Source organism: Epargyreus clarus, unplaced genomic scaffold (genome assembly GCF_041222505.1).
Source record: "Epargyreus clarus isolate Ecla_fem2 unplaced genomic scaffold, WU_Ecla_fem_2.2 ptg000034l, whole genome shotgun sequence".
In the NCBI taxonomy this organism is placed as follows: Eukaryota; Metazoa; Arthropoda; class Insecta; order Lepidoptera; family Hesperiidae; genus Epargyreus; species Epargyreus clarus.
This window is the reverse complement of record NW_027332239.1, coordinates 549737-571719: the sequence shown is the minus strand read 5'-3', so window position 1 is coordinate 571719 and position 21983 is coordinate 549737. Positions and strand designations below refer to the sequence as shown.

Sequence of the window (21983 nt, the reverse complement as noted above, 5' to 3'; positions counted from 1 at the left end):
GTTTGTTTTATGGAATAATGCATTCGTCATTCGGGACGAAGGGACAACCCTTTCCGAGTTGACATATTATTATTTACTTTCAACTTGAACCAGAGGGACGCCACTAGACTTCGTTATTCAGTACTTGTACGTATGTGACCTTTGAAAGGCGTGGTAGCTGTAATATAAAGGTACATTGGTATGTCATTGAAAAATCTTTACTGTACGTCACAGTATTTAATATTAGTCACCTGAGAAATATGATATTCGCTTTTAAACAATGTTCTTATTACAAACAAGGAAAAGAAACGATGGTCATCTGTTTTATTAATGATCAATTAATCATCGTGGTTTATGGGTATTTTTTGTAATACCATAAAAATAATGTGAATATTTTGTTTTGTAATAATGTTTTTTACTTAGGAATTTTGGGATTCGAGTACAATATTATTTTATTAAAATAAACAACTATAGGTCTCTATTTTCGTATTAAAACTACTTGACACGTCATAAGATCAACATTGATATTCACGACATCGTCTGTTTCGATGAAGTTTCCTTTTCCACATCGATCTTGTACGCCAAGGGTTTTCATCCCTTACTTTATGATTTCCCATGGTGCTGTAATCCTTTACCAAGATGTTCCCCTCCAAACGGGGCTTTTAGCGAAATATCCGACCGTATTTGCCGATGGCGACCATATAGTCGGTTTTAGTTTCGCATTTTGACACGTAAAATATGATATTTCGAAGTTTTTTTATTGAAAGCGCAAACGAAAAGATAAATTGGTCCGTGTAAAAGAATCATACCGCGATATTATCACTAGGACTAAAGGAATAGAGAGGTAGTAGTAAAATATACCTTTTTAAGAATGTATCCTTATTTTCTTACGATCCGACGCTCTTTCTTTTATTAGAAAAGAGAAATAAGACGTAATTTATCGTAAATAATTAAAAATTAATATAATGTACAAGACTATAAAAAATAAGCTATAATAAGAATCCAATACTTCGAAATTACACAATTATAATAAAAAATCAATATTCACAGATTCTCGAATAACACTTGATATTCAATGTCTCGTATATTCGATAATGGCAATAAAACTTCCACTCAAATTCAGTAAGAGAATCGATTATAGAACGAAATAACACTATATCGAATTACAGCTTTCCATAAAACAGATTAAGCGTCTCCTAAATTATCTTGAGTTACAACTAATAAAACTGTGTCACCATTTGAACGGCCATTTAATTAAATTTTAAAGATATTTCTCGTAAAAACTATGAAAACGTAATAAATTTCGGGTTGTTTCGAGCGCGCTTAATAGAAACATTATAGCTGATTCACGTGAGGCCGCGTGAGAATGTCGAGAAGGTGAATGAATCCTACTACGTGTCCTCGATTGATTCGAAATCGATATCCATAAAATGCTAATTCTAAAACGTTTTTATGACAACAAATGTAACATGAATAAATATGATGTTTTTCTCGTTTGTTCAATGTTTTTAGAACGAAGTTTGTAGAATATTGCATTGGAAAGCAACATAAAACGACAGAAAATACCATGAAGTTTTCTTAGCTATATCTTAATCAAGCTTTACTATATAATATGTTTTTATATATATATTAAAACAACTTTAAGATATAGTTTCTGTATAAAAATAATCAATATATAAGACGTAGTGACTAAATAGTTATTTCATTTAAATGTAAATATCATTTTCTATCGTAACAGGATTTTACCTGTTGGGTTAATTTTATTATGATTGTTCTTCAAGTCAGCCTCGAAGCACCTGTACGATGACTAGTTTATTGTATGTAAATTAAAAACAACCTTTAAAATGTTGTTTGCTCGTGAACGTGATCAACATGGCGGGTAACGGATAGCCTGCCAATTGGATAGATATGTTGCTCATTGTATTATACTACTACTACTTACTATTATGACTAATTATAATTATAATATACTAGAAGTGAGAATCGCGTGTTATTATAGTGACACCAACATGGGTTTGAATACGGAAGTGCCTATAAGACTATAGCAAAACAACTCGTATGCACCTAGAGGCTGGGTAATTGAATCGAAACTTTCTAAATAAGTTTTCAGCACAATCATAATACATCAGTAATGTGCGAAATTGATTTATATATAAAATCTTTTAGTGAAAGAACTTTTAGAATACCTTATAAATGACTAAGGAAATAAGTATTAATGAATTGCAGCGAATATATAGAAACATGCTAAAAAGTTTAAAAAATTATACAGCGCTGATGGCGGTAGAACAAATTCTAGTCCAACTACCTGAGAGAGTTTCGCGAGTAAAATTATTCAGTTGCACTTCGAGTTCCCGTGGTAGAGCCATCCTATTAGTTTTGCGGGAATTAATCTGTATGCAAATTAAATATTCCGCGTAGTAACGAGGGTCTGTTATTAATTTGTGCGAATCGGTCCCTGCAAATCCTCTGTGACTATGTTTTGGTTTCACTAATGACTAGTGAATACCCTCAGACAAGCGATCATCGGAATATTTTATCGAGCACCTCATTAATTTAATTAGAAAAAAAATAAAAGCGATTTTAATCAGTTAATAGGTTTATTTTAATTAAGACCTAAGTCGAGTAATGAAATAATTTTCGAAGAGTCAGTCAGGTTTCCAATGAAAAAGAAAATTGTGAGTCAATAAAAATTGCGAGTTCAAAGCGCCGTGAACTGTGTGGAGTACCTTCTGTTGATTTTTAAGTAGGTACAAAATGACTGGATTTTAGTAGAAATAATTATTTAATTGATACTTAAAGAATCACTAATGAACAAATTTTGTCATAAAAATGTTTTAGATATAATTGAAGCATTTTTCGAACGGTTGCTAGACTACTATTTCTTTATTTCAAATTCGGTGTAAATCAATAAATTAAATATTAAAATTTAATTTTTATAAAATAAATTTACCTTAAAAATGTTGGCGATTTTTATCTAAAATGGGATTTCAATACATAACTAATGTTAATTCTATTTTTTTTATTTATAACTGTGTTATATGTTTTTTCTTTTAAATTACAAATTCTGTTTTCAAATATACAATTTAAAATTAAAATTATTTTCTTATACTGTGTTCTATGTTTTCTTCATAATCAATTCTATTTTAAAATAAGCAATTTAAATGCAAATCCGATTTTAATTTTCACATATTTTAAGTTATCTGTATTTATTGTCTGTGTACCTATAACATCGTGTTCAAACTGTATTGCCATTATGCAGTATGAATATTCCATAGACCAGTTGATCACAGGATTTGCCTAATAATTAACTCGGGAAGCTCTTACGCTACCTAATTAATATTCCTGACTGTTTACCAACACTCGCGAATTAATTGCGCGAGGTTACTAAGTTCCAAAGCTTAAGTTTCAAGTCGATAAGTGCTCGTATCTATATAAATAAGCAATACTGAAGTGTCTGCCTAAAATTCTCAAGTTAATACCATTTTCGAAGCAAATTAAATTAAGCATACATTTAATAAAACTTTTAAATTGTCGTCTTATTACGTTCATTAGAATTGAATGACCGTGCGTGATTAGTGATGTCATTCTTATTGCAATACGAGGGATAACCTACGATTGCAGACCATTTTTTTAATATCTTTATGCATCCTCATGATATGTATTTTAAACGAAAAGAGTGTTATGAGAGGAATAAAAAAAATGTTTTAAAAACTTTTTTAAAATACATTTTTAACATGGTGCCTACATATGTCATTAGAAAAAGATGTCACAATAAAAACAAGATAATATGCATGAAATAGACTATTTTTCAACTGAAAAAATATACAGTTATTTGCAAAATTTAAACATCGTGCATCGGGGTTTGAATGTGCCCACAACTGAAGCAACGAGGAGAAGCTTGTACCAGTGACAAGCGCTTTCAACTTAATTGGGTTACTAATAAATAATATTTGTACCCTACTTTTTCCAGACCTGTCGTTTTTAATTAGCAGACGATGTTTTTAAATTTAATTAAATTTATTCAGATTTTAAATCAGGGAGGCTTTATGTTTTTGTGTTTTTTTAATTTATTGTAATGATTAATTTAAATTACTTACAATTTGTAAAGCAGCTTGAAGATAAATTGTTTGTGGCGGAAGAATCTGTAAAGAAAAAAATAACATTTAATATTATGATTACAAAAAAAAGGAGCGTTAAATTAAGAATAATTAATCTAAACCTATTTGCCTATAATTTGCCTACCTATGTAAATGAGCAAAAAGCATCCGTTACATACTCTTTAAGATATTTACAAATCATGCTATTATCTGTGGTCCTACTCAATGGTCACGCCTACACAGTTTACATTTACTTAAACATTAACTAAGCATCAAAGTTTTTTTCTTGTTTCATCTGTTGTAAATTTATACGCATATTTTTGAATCCGTACACTGTAATTCGTACTTACGATTAACTTCCACACACAAAAGTAAAAGCAAGATATTAACAGTTACAGTTATTTCCCTATTTTAGTAAAACCAAAATAAAATAAAGCTATAATGAGTAGGTACGCAGTCATTCGATTCTTTCCGGATTTCGACTGAGACCAGGAGGGACTTGAACGATTTTTTTCCATCTTTTTTGAGGAACCAGCTGCCTCGCGGCGGGGTACCGTTTTTTCCGCCATAAATATCAATTCACGGGCCAACAAAACGCATTTATATTTATTTAGGCGTCACAACTTGTGGTCTTTCAAGGGGCACACTTATTTCACTCTTGCAAATAACCTTTTTTACCCTCCGCTCACAAAAAATCTGGTCAACTGTGAATAAAAGTCACGCAACGCGATTCACACGACTGAATGATTTTGAAGTGAAGTATGCACGTAATAATTATAAGAAGTTACCTACTACAATATGTAATGGTAAGAATTGTACGACCTTTAAATTCTGTCGCATAGAACTGTATTAATATATTTTTATCGATTGTTAAAACTTATAAAAAAATCTCAAGTTGGTATGCTTCTTTCATGAGAGATTTTTTCATGTGACCAACTGACTTCTATCCAATTTAGACCTTTAAATAATTTCAAATAATGTGGGACAGTCTTTGTGTAATCTCGTTTGCTTCTTTTATGATATTAAAAAAATATCCATTAGTCTTTAATTTTAATAAGGTGTTATTAAACACAAATCTTGTTTCCACTTAGTTCACATTATGACCGCATGCAGGTGGTCTATTTGATTCGGTGTATCAAGAAGCATTTTACGATAAGCAACTCCTATTTATATACACGGGGAAGTAACCGTAACATCAGATGAGAACAGCGGCAGGCGGCCAGACATCAAAACATCGGAGCAAAATTTCAAAGAGAATCGCTCGCGACCACAGAATGCGTTAACTTAATTCTGTTTGCATTGCTTTATACCGATTCAAAGCTCGGCAAATTATTTGTAAACACTCGCTCCAGGAACTCTTGATTTAAACGCAGCACGTGCACGCGGCGCAGTTTGTTTTGGCGCGCGCCGCCATTTTGTTATGCTCAAAATGGCGCGGAAACGCGAAATGGCCGCCCGTGACCGTCGCTTCCACGAATTTCTAGAATAATGACTTAATAGTTAAAGTTTAACTGTTAAACGGCTCAAGTTTGAATGGGCGATCGTTGAGTGGAAAGTAATGGGTCGAATAATCGCCAGTATTCCGACGAATGGCACTTTGGTAGTAGAGAAGGTGGGTATTTACAGATTGCTAACAGTTCGGGCGACATCTTAATGCTTATCGATAGTGATTTACATTTGAAAGTTGTAAACGATTGGAGCTTAACTTTTGTAAAGTTATAATTAATGGGATAATCAAGAGGTATGGAAAAAGTAGGATATGGAAAATAGACAAAATGTTTTGAAAATATGTCTAATATCGTTAGTTGGATTTATGAAGAAGGCAAAAAATATATTATCTGTGTGACCTATCATAAAGTTATCAGCGCTCTTGACATTTCATTTATCGCGTTATTTTCACAGGATTATCTATGCCATATTGTGATATATAAATGCTATATATCAAGTTGGTGTCAACCCATTACAGTTCTACTACTGGGCTAACGAGAGGCGTTTAGAAGTTCTAATGTAGTAGGAACTCATCGAATCTATAATACGCTTGAGATAAGTATGGTTTCAGCCATATCATAGACTTGTTACCATATCATAGTGGTATCACTAATCACATCACAGTCGATTCAGCAGCCCAAGAAAATTCCGTACACACACAACAACGCACATAATTCACCTAATGGTAAGGTCATTACTGAACAAAACATTTGTAAGCAGCCAGTAATTTGTGAATCGCACACCATGGCCGCAGCTACAAGCCGCATGGCTTAGCCGCAGACGCAAGCCGCAGCTCGTAAATCGTCTCCGACAGTTATCGGGGGTCACATGGCGCCTCCGGATGGGATGCTGTCTGATGCTACGTCTTTATTTGTACAGCTCTTGGATTGCTTCCAATAAAAATAAGTAGTAACTTACTTATCAGAAAACATAACTGATTTCATTCGCACTGGTCTAGTCGGTTGATAGGTCGTTGTACTTTTGTTTTCATTTATATATCTCTCATCTTAAAAATTTACAAAATTACTAGCTGACCCGGCAAACGTTGTGTTGCCATATAAATAAAAAAATGTTAACGGTGAACAATCCTTATCACTTAGGGATATGACAAATAGATAGTAGCGGATTCTCAAACCTACTGAATATGCAAAATATGCATATAAAATTTGGCGAAAATCGGTGAAGCCGTTTCTGTGGAGTACGGTAACTGACATTGTGACACGAGAATTTTATACAGGGTTACTGAAAATTCGATACATTCCCTTGGAGGGGTAAGAGTAGAGCTCATTTGCAATAGGTTTTGTCATTAAGTACCCTAGCCGATAGTGATTTGTTTTTGAGATATTCAAGTTTTTGTGTATTTAATTCTAAGTACCGATTTCAGGCAAAAATAAAATTCTCCTAAGTGAATGTCCTATTTTGATCCTATTTTTGTACATAATCTTATACCTAACATCGCAACACTTCCTTAAAATGACAATACGCTGTAGTAGTACCCTTAAACTTTACGTTATGGAGGTCAATTTGCTAGAGTTCAATAAAAAAACCCTTTTTATTTCCACTTCAGAGTGAATTTGCATAAAAAGGATGTATGGAATGTGTCGTACAAATTATTAAAATAATAGCCCTATTTCACTAGTATTTCACTGTATATAGGATTGTAAATACCTCGAAAGTCCCAAGTAAATTCTGATTCGTCTGTTCTATTTCCAGATTTCTACCCCTCTCTGGCCAGCTCTTTTATGAACTCTCTCTTTTTTATCATGTCAAACTTTTCCATTTATTTTTGTCTCGCTTTACGGTGTAACTAGTCATTTGGAAAAACTACATTTTTTTACTCATATTTAAACAATACTAGTATTTGTTTCTAGGTTTTATCGCGTGCACTCTACTTACGTGCGTGTGATCATGCGATTAAGATGTAAAAACTCTATACAGATATTGTTGGACTAAGAAATAGTCCAAGTCTTAAATTTACTCTATACTTGGCTTGAAAAGATACAGGAGTCTAATTATAATAATTTTGAAATCACAGGCAAACATCTCAATTATTTGCATAGATAAGTAGCAAGCAATGTAATGTATAGCTGTTATTGAGTGGTTAGGGCAGCCCACGTCGCTACCCAATCTCAAACAGTCTCAACTGTTTAAGGAGGAGATTATTAACTGACTCTAGATGGTTAATTTAACAAGTTATGATCTCATATTATCCGCAACGATAGTGTACTGTCATGGCGGTGTCGAAATCGCGACAACGTGGCACCCGCCTACTAACATTACGCTCAGATTAAATCGACTGATTAGGAACTAATTCTGTCACCGACAGGTTAGCGTTTAATACTGTCCTGATCCTGAAAACCTGAGCGTAGAAATTCATACTACTTTCGTTACCAAAGAGTTGCTTTTCGATCGTCAGTAAATGGCTTTTAGTATTTTTCCAACGCCCTGTATAAGGTTATATCAAGCAATAATAATCATTTTAGTTCCAACTTTAGAGTACAAATTTGGTTGTGTTAGAATAAGCGCTATAATTATGTACAGGGGGTGTTGAAACCTAGAATGTGCAAGGCGTTAAATGCATAATGAGCCCATTCACACCACGCGACACGCTCACGACTAGTTTGGAAGCGAGCATTTAAGAAGTCTTAACTAAAGACATTTTTATAGTACTTCAAACTTTAAAATGTGATGTAGAGCTGTAAGTCTAAAATTTCTTTTAAGTTTTAAGACTACTCTTTTAAATATACATTTATAGATCAGTATGTTTACTTAAGAATATATAATGACCTAAATTCTTAAATGAAATATATATGTAATAATATGTATGTTACATACACACAATCAAAGCAATAATTCTATTCCTTGAATTTAATGAACTTTAGGAATATTGATTACGATTTGGTAGCGACTTTTTTTTTTCAAAAAACCCACAGTACATGAACTTCTATCCATTTCTTAGAAAATATTTCCGTGTATAACTAATTTTCCAAGGCATTGATTCGATATTTACAAAAAACATCGCATTGTATAAACAGTCATACGTTTCATACAGGGCATAGGCTGATGCATTAGATCGATAAGCGCTAAGCCACTGATTATTATGTAATTTACCGTTCATAGCGCAATACTTATATGCGTAGCCAGCTCACTGACTATAATATAGAGGGTTTCATTTTCAAAATTAATTGAATTATTTAATATTAAACGAATCAATTATTTAGTATTATGAATTATTTTATATTGAATGGAATTTATGGTCAATGGTTAATTGTTCAACAGCAACTTTCTTTGGGGAAAAATACCTTGTTACTTGTATGGGGAATATAGGGATCCCTCTTTATTTTCAACTTTATTTTTAGTAGATACTTGTTGTTATGGCTGTGTTGATATATACACTGTGTAAAAAATCTAGTATGTGTCTATTGCGGTTCAGCCCTGTGACAGACAAACAGAAAGCAAAGGCTCGATAATAAGGTCCTATAGGGATGTATAATTAAGATACGTACAAGTGGTGACGTTCTTAAGCAATCCTATATCTTTCTGTTTATTCTTCTATATTTATCCGGAAATTCTTAGCCGAATCCTTTCAATACTCTCTAAGAACAGTTTGTAAAACAGCTCTTTACATTCCTGTAAATTGTAACTTCACACTACACACTTGAATCGCGAAGATTTTTTTAAACTTAAGACGGCGTAAAAGTCTTATCTGAATTCTTAGCAATATATGAAACTATAATGTTAACTATGATTGCTCATTACCCGTCACACCCGCTGCCCCTGAAAGCCGGCGGTTGGCAATTAGCACCGTATTGCCGGGCAATGACGCCGCGCAATACGCCGTCATTACTCTCCGCGCCCTTACGGTAAGTAAATACACTCCTTATTAAGTTGTGAGGAAAGTAAAAGTGTACGGGTTTGTTTGCTTTGCACAAGCTAACGGTGTGTTTATTTGTATGTTGTTCATACGACGTTGTGGCAGTCGTACAGAATTCTGTTTGTAGGTAATATACTGCTGTGAAAGGAAGTAAATGCGATTGTATTGATAGTCATTGTATTTTCCGTATTACGTACGTATTAATTTAAATATCTACTTTTAAATACCTAATTTATCATTTGATACCGGCTTAGCTGTTAAGCGTGGTGATTTTCCGCTGCGCGGTTCGTCTGGGCCAGATGTTTTAATTTTTTTTTAGTAAATGGATGGAAGTTTTTTTTGTAAAGACCACAGCAGACATGTTGCTTTCGGCATTACACAATTTAGCTGCTTTTCCGAAGCTAGGTGCAGCTATTAAATGCTACATGTCGTACACTTTGGGTCGCCAACTGCAGCTATTTTTCGACACTAGGTGCAGTGCAGTCATTAAAATGCAATTTTTGATACCGCGATCGATATAAGCAAGTCGCTAAAACGCGAATCGCCGATACTAGAGCTGTAAGCTAGGCTACTGCATTAATAGGTTTAGAAAATAATCTCACTGATCTCTTCACTAAGAAACGCGTCAAGTCCTTGCTTTTTATCTTTCTGTTTTTTCCCACTTGTGCCTCAAATGCCTTATGAAAAGGAGATAAACTCAGTAGAGATAAATCTTACATACGATACTTTATTCTGTTGGAGGGACGAAACATGAAACCTCCGGTTGTGCGATCGATCGACCGATACAATCGACACTCGATCGCCAGTTGGTTTATTATTTATGAACACGCGTTAATCGCATCTGGTTACGACAAAATATTTACTGATTCTTATTAACTGACGTAAGAATCTGATCATCCTTATTGGAATATGAAAAGTGGTGGGACCCTTCATGATTTGAGTGTAGCAACACCTATGCCTGGACCTGTTTTAACGGTCTTAAGCTGCTGTGCTGTGATCCTTTCTTTTTTTATCTCCTTTGTTTTTTTCTGATTTGACTTATTACTGTTATAATGTTTCGTTGTGTAAACAAACCTCGGAATAAAGTGGCATACGGTCGAGGCTATCTTCTAATAATCAAGATGTCTATGTAGTATGTATTAAATTAAAATGTATTTGTAAGTTGACTTGTTGTTAGATAAAAAAATCTCAACCAAGAAGTCAAGAATATTACCTTAAATCATGCTTTTTGAACGTTCTTTTTACGTAGGTTTTGGTTTTCAAACATTTATTTTGTATAGAAGTAGTAGAATAGATTTAGTAATGCTTCTGTGATCAAGCTCAGGTAGGATTCTAATCGTATCCGGTATGGACATCCGTAATTAATTTATGATCCCGTAATTTATGATCAGGTGGACTGCATACTTGTTTGCTATTTCAATCTTTTTAACAAATAAATAATAGTTTAAAACTACAAACCACGCTAAAATCGCACAAGGAAAATCGTTAATCCTGATTCCTGACGATCCTGTTGAGGAGAATGGGATAAAATTATTGAAATCGTGTATTGTCATCGGTTCTTGATAATTATTCAAAATTTTAAATTAATTGGACCGTTCAAAGTGGGTAAAAATCGAGTTCAAAGATTTCGTTACATACATACATGCATACATATATAGATACAGCCCAAGCTAATAAAAGCGTGGTAAAAAGTACTCCTGTGAAAATTTTCACTTCTATATTCAAGTTTCACCTGCACGTTGTAACAGCCTGTGTAACTAATCATCAGTGCCACTAACCATTAGTATTCTCAGTTTATATAACGCAGCCACCTATCATTCTTTGGAAGTTATCTCATCGCGGTAGGAGGTGGTCGGGCAGTGCATTTGTCATCGGACGCCGCTATATATCACCAGATACGATCTCGCGTCTCTTATTCATATTTCGTGGCGGACCAATGACGCGGGCCGTGGGTGGAATGTCTATGTCACTTTTGTTTTAAACCCTTGTGTTTTAAGAATTATGTTTTTTAAAATAAATTTTTCATATTAATGAACTTTATGTTCCAAAAAAGATGAATGATTTATCTTACGTTGTAATGTTTTAAATTTCATATTGAAATAGCAAAAATAAGTGAATTAGAAGTTTTTATTTATATTAGCAATAGTTTTAACAAAATCGTAGTGCTCATTTGTGTAATATTATATAGAGGTGTAGTATGCATTCTAGTTTTTAGTACTATAGCATATTTTGCTAGAATTTCAGAAACAATCTAGAAGTTAAGCTACAAATCTAGAAGTTTTTATTCTTTGACATAAAATCTTTTACCATTATCGTGAATGTAATAATAGAAATAGTAAAAAACATATCTGCTGGTCCAAAAAGAGGCTCGGGGAAACCGATTTACAAACGTGCAACAAAAATCCAAAACACTTTTAACAATTAACAACAAACAAAACACATAAACGTCCTTTCTTAAAGTGGGTTAAAATTAACTGGAAGTCATAATTATTTTTCTCATTGGCCATATGACGTAAACATGTTGTCTAGAGCTCATATCTTGGTCTCGAGGGCCAAATAACCTCAGAACAATAACTAGCAAATAATACGCACAACTAATGTCAAAGGAATATTTTCTCATAAAATTGTTGAAAAAGATACTACTTCTACAGCCTCATTGTTATTGAAAACTTTTCGCTCCAGAAAAGTTATAGCATTGGCCCTTTGGGGATAAGAAAAATACGAGCCAATAAATTTGCTCGAATTACCTTACTTTGCGCCATATTGTGCCAATGAGATATGTGATGTGATTATTCTCAGAACACAGAATAGGTAAGAAGACAGTAGTGATATTTTAGAAGGTGAGAATTTGGTATTTTACCTACTCTATATTTTAAACACATCAAATTTTTAATTTCCAAAAATGCGGACGATATCTGTATGGAATATATTACAATAAGTTTAATATAAAACTTAATATAAAAAAAAATCGCACTTTAATATAAAAAAAAAATCGATATTTTATTTATTTCGCCGGTTTGTGTTTGCAAACGTTAATCTTGGCAAACTACCAATTTTAAAGGGCACTTTATGCAATAATAGATGATATTACAGAGCGTATCATTTTCATTTCGTCATTTTGAGCCTAATGTGGAGCGTATTTTTACGAGCGTATGTATATTATTCTTTAGCACGTTCTGCAGCCCAAATGGCTTGACGGATTTTGACATACGAGGTGTCGTTGGATTTGTCTAGACTGTGGAACTTGCATAGGTTATATTTTTTAACAGTGTTTTATGAAGTTCTCTAGTTACCCTACAAAATCTATAGAAATGTCGCGTACATTTTAGTCACAACCACGCAGATGCGTATCTGCCAAGTTGTGCGCGGATTGAAAATAGCTTGGCCTACAAAATTTACGGGATCTTCAACATGCCAAATGAGTGAATTATCTGTACGATGTTTTAATCTGTGTCCGCTGGAGAATTGAGAGGTCATCGACGTGTCTGTAAAACGTGACATGTACAATAACAAAGATAACTTTATTTCTCATGTTTACGATTCAAGTCATATCGTTGTTATAAATATAACACATATTTATTTTGCATACTTTCTAAAACGAAAGAGCTAGGACATGGTGGAAAGAAATCGATTCAGTATACACCTAAATTATTGCACCTAAATTATTGCAACTTGGTAAAAAAAAATTATGTTTGCAAACAAAATTTCATGACGCCGTATCATATGTGCTTTAATTAACCAAAAGTCGAAAAGTAAAATTAATATTAAAAAAAGGTTTCCGCTACCTAAAACCATATCCCATCGTAAAATGAATGTGAAAGAAAGGAGATGTTTTTAGATGTTTTTTAGATATAGTGTACATGAGATGGCCGAAAATGAAACATCTCCTGTGCACTTCACATCACATCTTAAGCGGCGTATATATAGGGGCGAGCGACGTCTAGTGTGGTACACGTGGTGGATGGCTTCCAGCTCCATGTCATGATACTATTGCATTGTCAACCGATATGCATGCAAAGTTTCAGCTTAGTCGGATACCGGAAAGGGAGTCAAATTTTAACTGAAAATACAAACTTTAAAAGTTTAATAAAATATATTGAAAGTTAAACAATTTACACATGTTTAAATTCATAAGAGTTATGAATACACTTGGATTTGTTTGCCTAATAAGCTGGGGGAGTAAATAAAGGATTGTTTTTATCCGTATAAATTTGCAGATTCATAGAAATTAAAGTGGATTAGCTCCATTTAACCGTAAACCTATTTAGGAATGAATTTTCAAGCTTTACATTATGATTTCAAATTAATGTATGATTTTTCTAGTGCTTACTGCATTATAGACTCTAGCCATAGACTATTTTCTGTCACGATATCCATTCTATATCTATGGACTAACTTTCTTCGTTTTGATAGAAGTTGTGTACCTAATCGTGGGATAATAAGTATAAAATAAGGTGTAAAATAGATATAAGCATAATGTAGAGGCATTACATATCTTCGATTTAAAAGTAACATATTCGTGGAAATTCAATGCAAATGGTGTAAGTGTTTCCAAATTGAAAAGACTATATAGACAGATAAAATAAAAATTGTGATTCATTCATTTCAATAGGAAGGTATGTAGTGTAAATCATCAGGAATTGGCAATACATTTGTGAGTGGTTTTGGGTAGAACTATTCTACAAAGAGTACAGATGTCCATTATAAATTAATAAATGAATAAACGCTACAATAAATAAATAAATAATCTACACTCACAGCCTACACTAGGATTACCTGTGTCGTGGGTGCCATGGACACACACCTATGCATGTGTGTCTATACAAATACACAAAACCCAGACCCAGAAACAGAAATCTAAATCCATCGTTAGGATATCTGTCTGGCTGGGGATCGAACCCGCGACCTTTGCGCGTCAGACCGGTATGGTGACCGCTCCGCCACGCGGGTCGTCAAGCTTATAAAATTATATGAAAAGCTTGTGTATAAAAAAGCCTCAAATAAGCTCTGAAGTGAGCGTCAAATCCGGCACTTGTCTCATATCAAGTTTATCTGGACAACTAAGTGAGTGCCGTCGTTAGGGCGCCATCACGAAACCGTCCCGATGTCATCTGTCGCGGAATTATTATGTTTATTGTTATTGTGTTATCTCAATTCAAGATTGTCTTCCGAGTTATATGCAAATATGCAAGAAACTGCGAAATAGCATGATAATTTTTTTTTGGAAATAAAGAAGAGTTTGCTAAATAAAACCAATCAAAGTTGAATATGGTAATAGAATTAAGATTTTTAATGATGATTTTTGTTAACGAAAAAAAAATCATCCATTAATAATTCATCGTTAAAAAATCTTAATTCTATTACAAAATTAATTTTCCGCGCGTAGCTTCATTATCATCATAATTATAATTAAAATATTAGCTTCTTAGTAATCAATTGCTTAAATAGCCGCTGGATCGTGGACTATAAGTATAATATGTTGTCTTCAAGCCGCATCCGTATTTTGTCGTTTACATACTTTTTCTTCACTCTTTGTTCACATTAAGACAAGTATCTTAATGATGAGAATTTATAACTACTGTAACATAAAGGCAGTATAATATATTATGTTATTCGGTACATCGCTGATGTAAGCAAAGTGTGTCGAGTGTCGACTTTCGCAAATAAGGTGGTTGTGTCCGAGTGAAATGTTGCCAAGATATTTTACTGTACCATTTAGTAATAGTGGCGTTCCGATCTGGTAGTAGTTTAAGAAAAAATATTGTAACTGACAATTTATTAGTGAAAGTGAGTTAGTGATAATTCACATCTTTTATACGAAAATTTGCATAAAATTTAGCTAACAACATAATAATGTCATAATCTCATTTGAGATCCTATCATATACTGGCTTAAGTTCGAATCGCAGGCACGCACCTCATAATTTTCGAAGTTATGTGAGTGTTAGAAATAAATTATCGCTATCTTAAATTGTAAAGAGGAATCCTGAGGAGACCTACACGCCCTAGTCTACCTAAAAAAACTGTCATACATCTGAAATCCACCGACGTGCATTAAGCCAGTGGAGTGGGCTAGAGCCTAAAGCCCTAAAGCCTAAAGCCCTAAAGCCTAAAGCCTACTTTTAAGGGGAAACACATGCCCAGCCGTGGGTCAATGGTGGGTTACAGAAGACGCAGTTATGATAGAAATCTTAGAAAAATAATCTCGGGTACAATGTATACCATTAGTGAACCTAACCCCAAATATTATAATCCAAGAATAGCCAGAATACAGTGACAAAATACGTGTAATATAGACTGATCATGTTTTCGTAAGCTCCCAGTTTTATAGCTCTGTCGAAGAAAGGATTCCTATCCTTGCAAACCAGAGTTTACGATTTTATGAGGGGGTGGGTGTAGGGTTACCACCATTTTCAAAATACCCGGCATTTCCCGTTAGTTAAAAGATGAATCCTGTTATACTCGTATATTTAATGATGTGAAAAGCAAGTGATAGCCTAGTGCGTGAAGATTGGATGAGGTTAGAATCCTAATGTACCTTTGATTTTTCAAAGTTATCTGTGAATAAGGAATTATAAGGGAAGGGAACCTCGTGAAAAAAATATACACCTGAGGACTCTTTAATGAAAGCGATTTTGCCATATTGAAATAGAATTTATGGTTAGGACGAAATTCGACTCTTTCTTTTCAACTCTTTCTTCTAAGAATCATCCTTTAGTCAAACAAAGGCTCAATATCTTATTTCCAAATTTCCGGACAACTGCAAGACAATCCTGCTGCTAGCGTCATCCCTGGTGACCCTACTAGAGAAATGTTTGCACGCGATCCGACGATGAATCATTACGGCTTGTTTACTAGACAGCCGTCTATAATGCGCTACTTATACATGTAATGTATTGATTACGTTGGTATTTCACTGGGGTTTGTTTTGAGAATATCTTCGTAAGTATCCATGATAATATGTATATTTCTTGCTATATATACATGATACAATGTTTCAAAATTTGAAATTATGCTTACTCGTATTGTTATAAGCCGGCCGATTATAGATTTTGCCGGCCAAGGCTTTGGTAAAGTTTATATGTTTCTGAGCGTGAAGAAATTCATTCGAATATCTTTTTGTATTTGTTGAATACTGTTTTGTATGCACAGTTTGTCTATGGTTTGCTTTAAAGAGGTTTTTCAAAAAGGACTAGGTATACAATGAAACTTTAAGCAAAATTCGAAAAATGTTACTAAATTTTGATTGATTGATAAGTTGATTTAAATGACCACTCCTAATATCAAAGCACCGAATGAATCACTAAAACATTGCTTTTCCCATTGCGTAAGTAAACCGTAGTTTAAACCCGAGTAGGGGCCTCAGCAGACATGCGACTTTTCGCTTCGGCGACCGACGATTAATTTGTGCAGCATTGCAGTCACCAAACACAGTAATGATAGCAGTGTTAGCCTAGTGGTTAAGAAACTCTGTTTCTTGATAGAGGGATCTGAGATTAAAATCCCAGGCACGCACCTCTGATTATTTAAATTTATATGAGTTATACAAATTATTATCACTTGCTTAAACGGTGAAGGAAATCATGGAGAGGAAACCTGCATAACTGAGAGATCTAAAAAAAGGTCTGTGACGTCTACCAATTCAAAGGTATATGAAGTCTACCAATTCGCATTTGGCCAGTGCGGTGGCAGTGCTCAGCAGTGGGACAGTGATGGGTTGATGATGATGAAAAGTAGCAAGTCGTCAAAGCAACATCTCCATTGATACAATCGCCAAAACGCGAATCGCCGAAACTAAAGTAAGTAGCACGTCTGCTAGTACCGTAAATGTGAATGTTGACTTATTGTCAACTATTTGTTTAGGAAAATGAATGCGGAATAGGCTTCGTAATCGAGCAAGTTCCACAATCGATATCTAGATAAGGGAAACGCGAATTACACAAGATGGCTGGTTTAGCGTTTGCCGGTTGCGAATATGATTGCTACGAATTAGGTAATTGAGGTGATTTGTGTAGGAAATAATTATTAATTGGCGACTTGGGAGGTTTAGAGAGTTGGTCAAGTATGAGTTGGACTAACGAGTATCTTTGATTTTTATATGTGCATCATAATAATAAATATTGTCTGAAATTTAAGATATAGTCTTTAGAAGGACAGTCGACAGCTTTAAATCGAACCCCGAAAATCAGATAATTTCAAATTCAAAGACATTTTTCGCCTGTCTACGATTTAAATTTAATACGGTTAAATTTAACCTTTTCCTTTGCTTTAATACGTTTTGCAAGTTAGCAAAGGAAAAGTATTATTTAGAGACTACTAGTAATTGCCCGCGGCTTCGCCCGCGTTTAAAACAAAATAATATGACATACTAACATACATAAAACTGAAAATTCGTACCTTCATTGGAATGACAGTGGCGCCATCTGGCGAAAATTGGTCATACCAACTCTAACTCGTGGGCTCATGGACAACAACTATGCTAAAGATCATCACTCGATCAAATGCATAGTTGACAATTCAATCGTTACTAATATCGCTTAAAATAACCGATTTTTTTGGTCCAAAAATCGATACTCCGATTAATCGACCTTAGATCGCTACCCCTACTTCCCGTGGGATTTCCGGGATAGAAACTATCCTATGTCCTTTCTCGGGTCTCAGACTATCTTTGTACAAAATTTCATTAAAATAGGTTCAGTGGTTTAGGCGTGAAGAAGAGACAACCAGACAGACAGATAAAGTTACTTTCGGATTTATTTAATATTAGTAAGGAAGTAAGGATAAGGATAATACATACGAGTATATAGACAAAATATTATTGTTAGTATATTTTCTTTCTTGAGTGGCACAGTGTTGTTTGGTCTAAGTGCTTACAGCTTATTCCTAAGCAATTACAATCCAGAACAATCCACAAACCGCTCTAGTTTAAGGAGCGTTGCGCATGCGCAAGTCTAGCTTGGAGGTCATATGATTTGTGGCGACACAACGCGCGACACGCCCGCTTCGCCGAACGTTATTTATCGCCGGTTCACACTCTCCAATACTGTCCAAATGTTATTTATATTAATTTAGTTTGTGGTGTGGTGTTTGGTATAAGCGGAAGCGGGTTGCACGTCCGTCTGTTATTATTATTAGCAAGTATTTATGGTACCAATTCAAATACAACATATTGTATTGAAGTATTTTAAATATAAACGGTTTTCACACTTATAGTTTTATACTTGGGTTGAGGGTGCTAGTAAAATATCTACTAGTGGTAGAATTAATATAGTGCGATCAAGGAAGTACGACCGCCCATTTTTAGCGCGAAGCAGTTTTTGCGTTTCATTGGATGGATGTAGTGTACGATCATACTTATATCTAGAAATCTCAAATTGACAGTTTGGTATTACTTGGTAACAGATATCCATGGCCCGTACGGTTTAATTATATAAAGAAAAACGAACGTAAGTCCTAAATATTTTTTCATTTAGAAGTGTGCCTGACCAAAGATCAAAATTGGAAACTTCTACGTGGTGATTAGTATGGTGGTACAAGCGTAATGCGGATTTTAAACGCTCTACGTATCTGTTAAGACTGAAATACGTAATTACATAGTATGTTATTCATTTAGAAGTAGTATATGGTATGTAATGTTATTTGTATTATTTCTTCCCGCTGTCGCTTACACCTTGGCACATCAAAGCCTACGAATTAGCGTGGTAGGCGCGGCGTCCAATAAATATGTAATTAATAACAATAACACTATGAACAGACAGACGGAATAACTCAATCTCGGCGAGGGGACCGCGTGGTTAAGCAACTCTTTCCATATTGCTTTAGCGATATAAAATGTTTATGTTGACAGAAATTAAATTGGCTGGTTTACGTTTTAAATATATTGCTTTTATTATCGTGGAGTTAAGTTAGTCTTGTGGTCGGAAGTAATCGTCGCGGGAGGCAACTAACAACAAAAATATTGCTATTCTAATTCTTTTTGGAAGTCATTTAATTACATTGCATCATAATGAATTGAATGAAATTATTGTTAATGCTGAGACAAAATAACGCTATAACTATAAATACTTGTCAATTTTATAATAATATCTATCCGATCCTCTGATGGGTAGTACGAAGCGGGGGCGAGTGGGAGTAGGGATGGTGTAACCAGAGATTTATTGTAAAAAGAAAAATCCAGATTGCTGAAAATTATAAAGCAGTGATAGGTAATTGGTTAAGAAACTCGGCCTCTCGATCGAGGGGTCCGAGGTTCAAATCCCAGGCACGCACCTCTAATTTTTCAAGAAAATTATGTGCGTATTAGAAATTCATTATCACTTGCTTAAACGGCGAAGGAAAACATCGCGAGGAAACCTGCATACCTGAGAGATTTAAAAAAAATCTTACAGGTATATGAAGTCTACCAATACGCACTTGGCCAGCGCGGTGGAATATGGTCTAATCCTTCTCATTATTAGAGGAGACCCGTGCCCAGCAGTGGGACGATAAAGGGTTGATGATGATGAAAAATTATAGCCTATGTCACTCCCACAATTAAGACACATCCAATGACACTCTAAAATGGTGTTAGAATCCGTCAAGCCACAGAGCGTGCGTATAAATCAGACATACAATCGCTCGAGAAACATTACCATTCGCTGTTTTTTAAAAAGTAAAACCCTCGCACTATGTCATTGTACCCATATGGTTCTATATTAAAAACTCGAAGAAATAAAACCTAAACACGAACGCACATAATAGACTGGTTGGTTCAATTGAGTTGTCGGGACGTGTAAACAAGACGCGAAACGTGTCTGTAAAAACATTTCTATTTCAGAACACCAGAACAAGGTGAGAATTCCCGAATTCGTAACAGATACGGTGTCGCTTACAGACGCTGGTAATGGCTCGAAACATGATCGCTGAAACGTGTTTAAAGCGACATACACCTTACGATGACGACACGACTTCGTCAGGATGGATGTGAAGACTTTTCGCTGAGAGTTTGTTAAATTCATTTCTTAAATTAAGTATCTCAGTGTATCGCTATAACTATTTGTTTTATAACATCCCTGGCAACCGCTGTCATCTTCTTCTTTATAGAAGATGATAAGAGAAGCACATTCAAACGAGACATTCCATATTAATCCGCAGGCATAACAACGCATCTGTAATCGATCTCCGTTGAACGCATAGAAGTGTGTTACCTCAATATTGTAAAAATTCAATGTATATAAACGAGTAAGTTATTTATAAGTCAACAAAACCATGATGACCAAACAATAGTGAGTCGTTGTCGTACGGTGTAAAAGGTCACGTGTAATATATTTACGGCTACGTCCCCGGTGAAGTAATTAGCCGGATTTCGTATTTCTTACTGAATTACAGAAAACAGCGGCGTAATTAGGGGGCGGCTGTCGAGATGGCGTGATTAATCGCCACTCATCGTGTGTTGGGGTTTCTGATTAATTCCACACATTAAAGTAATTAATCTGTGATAAAACACGAGATTATCATGTGTGTAAGTGTCTTGGTGTAGGTACGATACGGGATACGTGTTAAATGAATAATAATAATTGGAATTAACAATAAGTAAAAAAAAAACAAATTAAACGAGGAACACATTTTTATATCTTCAAGGTTTGTCTTATACGTGACATTCAATTAATGTTATTGTAATTCGAAAATATTATGTTGTAAAAGCTCATAGTAATCTCAATTAAATGAAAATATATTTCAGAGTAAGATAAGGTGAGGATTAATAGTTCTTTATATAAACGAAGTAATTTTATGTACTTTTCATTTTATGTCTATAATAATTCAAAAATATTGATGTTTATAAATTGTTTCATTTTGTTGGCCAGGAACATTTTTAGGGAAAAATATCTCAATAAATCTTTATTAGGTAGCCAACTTTAATATAATAAGAACGCTTTCCATTATCCATCATGTCTATAAACAGGCATTTACGTCATATCCGCTTCCGCATCCATTTCCCGCTCTAAACAACGCCGGAACAAAATGGCGTCGCTTTGTCCCCGAAATGGCTGACCTAAGACGAGTGCCAACGGGAACGCTGGCCGCCATCCAAAATACATGAAGGATCTAGATTTTGGAAAATAAGTCTGTACGTCCCATTCGCTGAGGATTCAGCTTATTTTCATTGAATTGAAGTGATTGCTTCGTGGATTAGGATTCAATTGTGTATCTATTAATACTTCATTTCCATTAAAAAATTAAACATTTTACTTTTAGGAATACCTAATATACTTAAAAATACAATGCCCAATGAAAAAAGTAAATGTTTTCAGACTACAATAAAATATTTTTATGGTAATTTTTCTACAAGAATTTACTGGTAAGAGCTTTCCAATAAATAATAATCTTGCGTTTAACATACAAAGGTAACATGTCCATGATACTCAGACAAAGGAATGAAAATGGAACATTAATGCAGTACTTTCTGTAAGTCCAATAGATCACATGCTGAGTTAAGCCACTTATTTAAGCCCAGCTAAGCCGAGCCAATCAGCATGAAATAGTTCGCCTCCCAAGAGAACATTCACA

General features: G+C 34.4%; 1 protein-coding gene across 1 annotated transcript in view; it reads right to left on the bottom strand.

The window, feature by feature from the left end:
- The window catches only part of fz2 (frizzled 2), a 187170-nt gene that overhangs the window by 75233 nt on the left and 89954 nt on the right, over positions 1 to 21983 (bottom strand). Inside the window, exon 3 of the mRNA XM_073091744.1 lies at positions 4077 to 4121. The gene's annotated coding sequence lies outside the window, so the exon portion shown is untranslated. The remainder of the gene's footprint in view (positions 1 to 4076; positions 4122 to 21983) is intronic.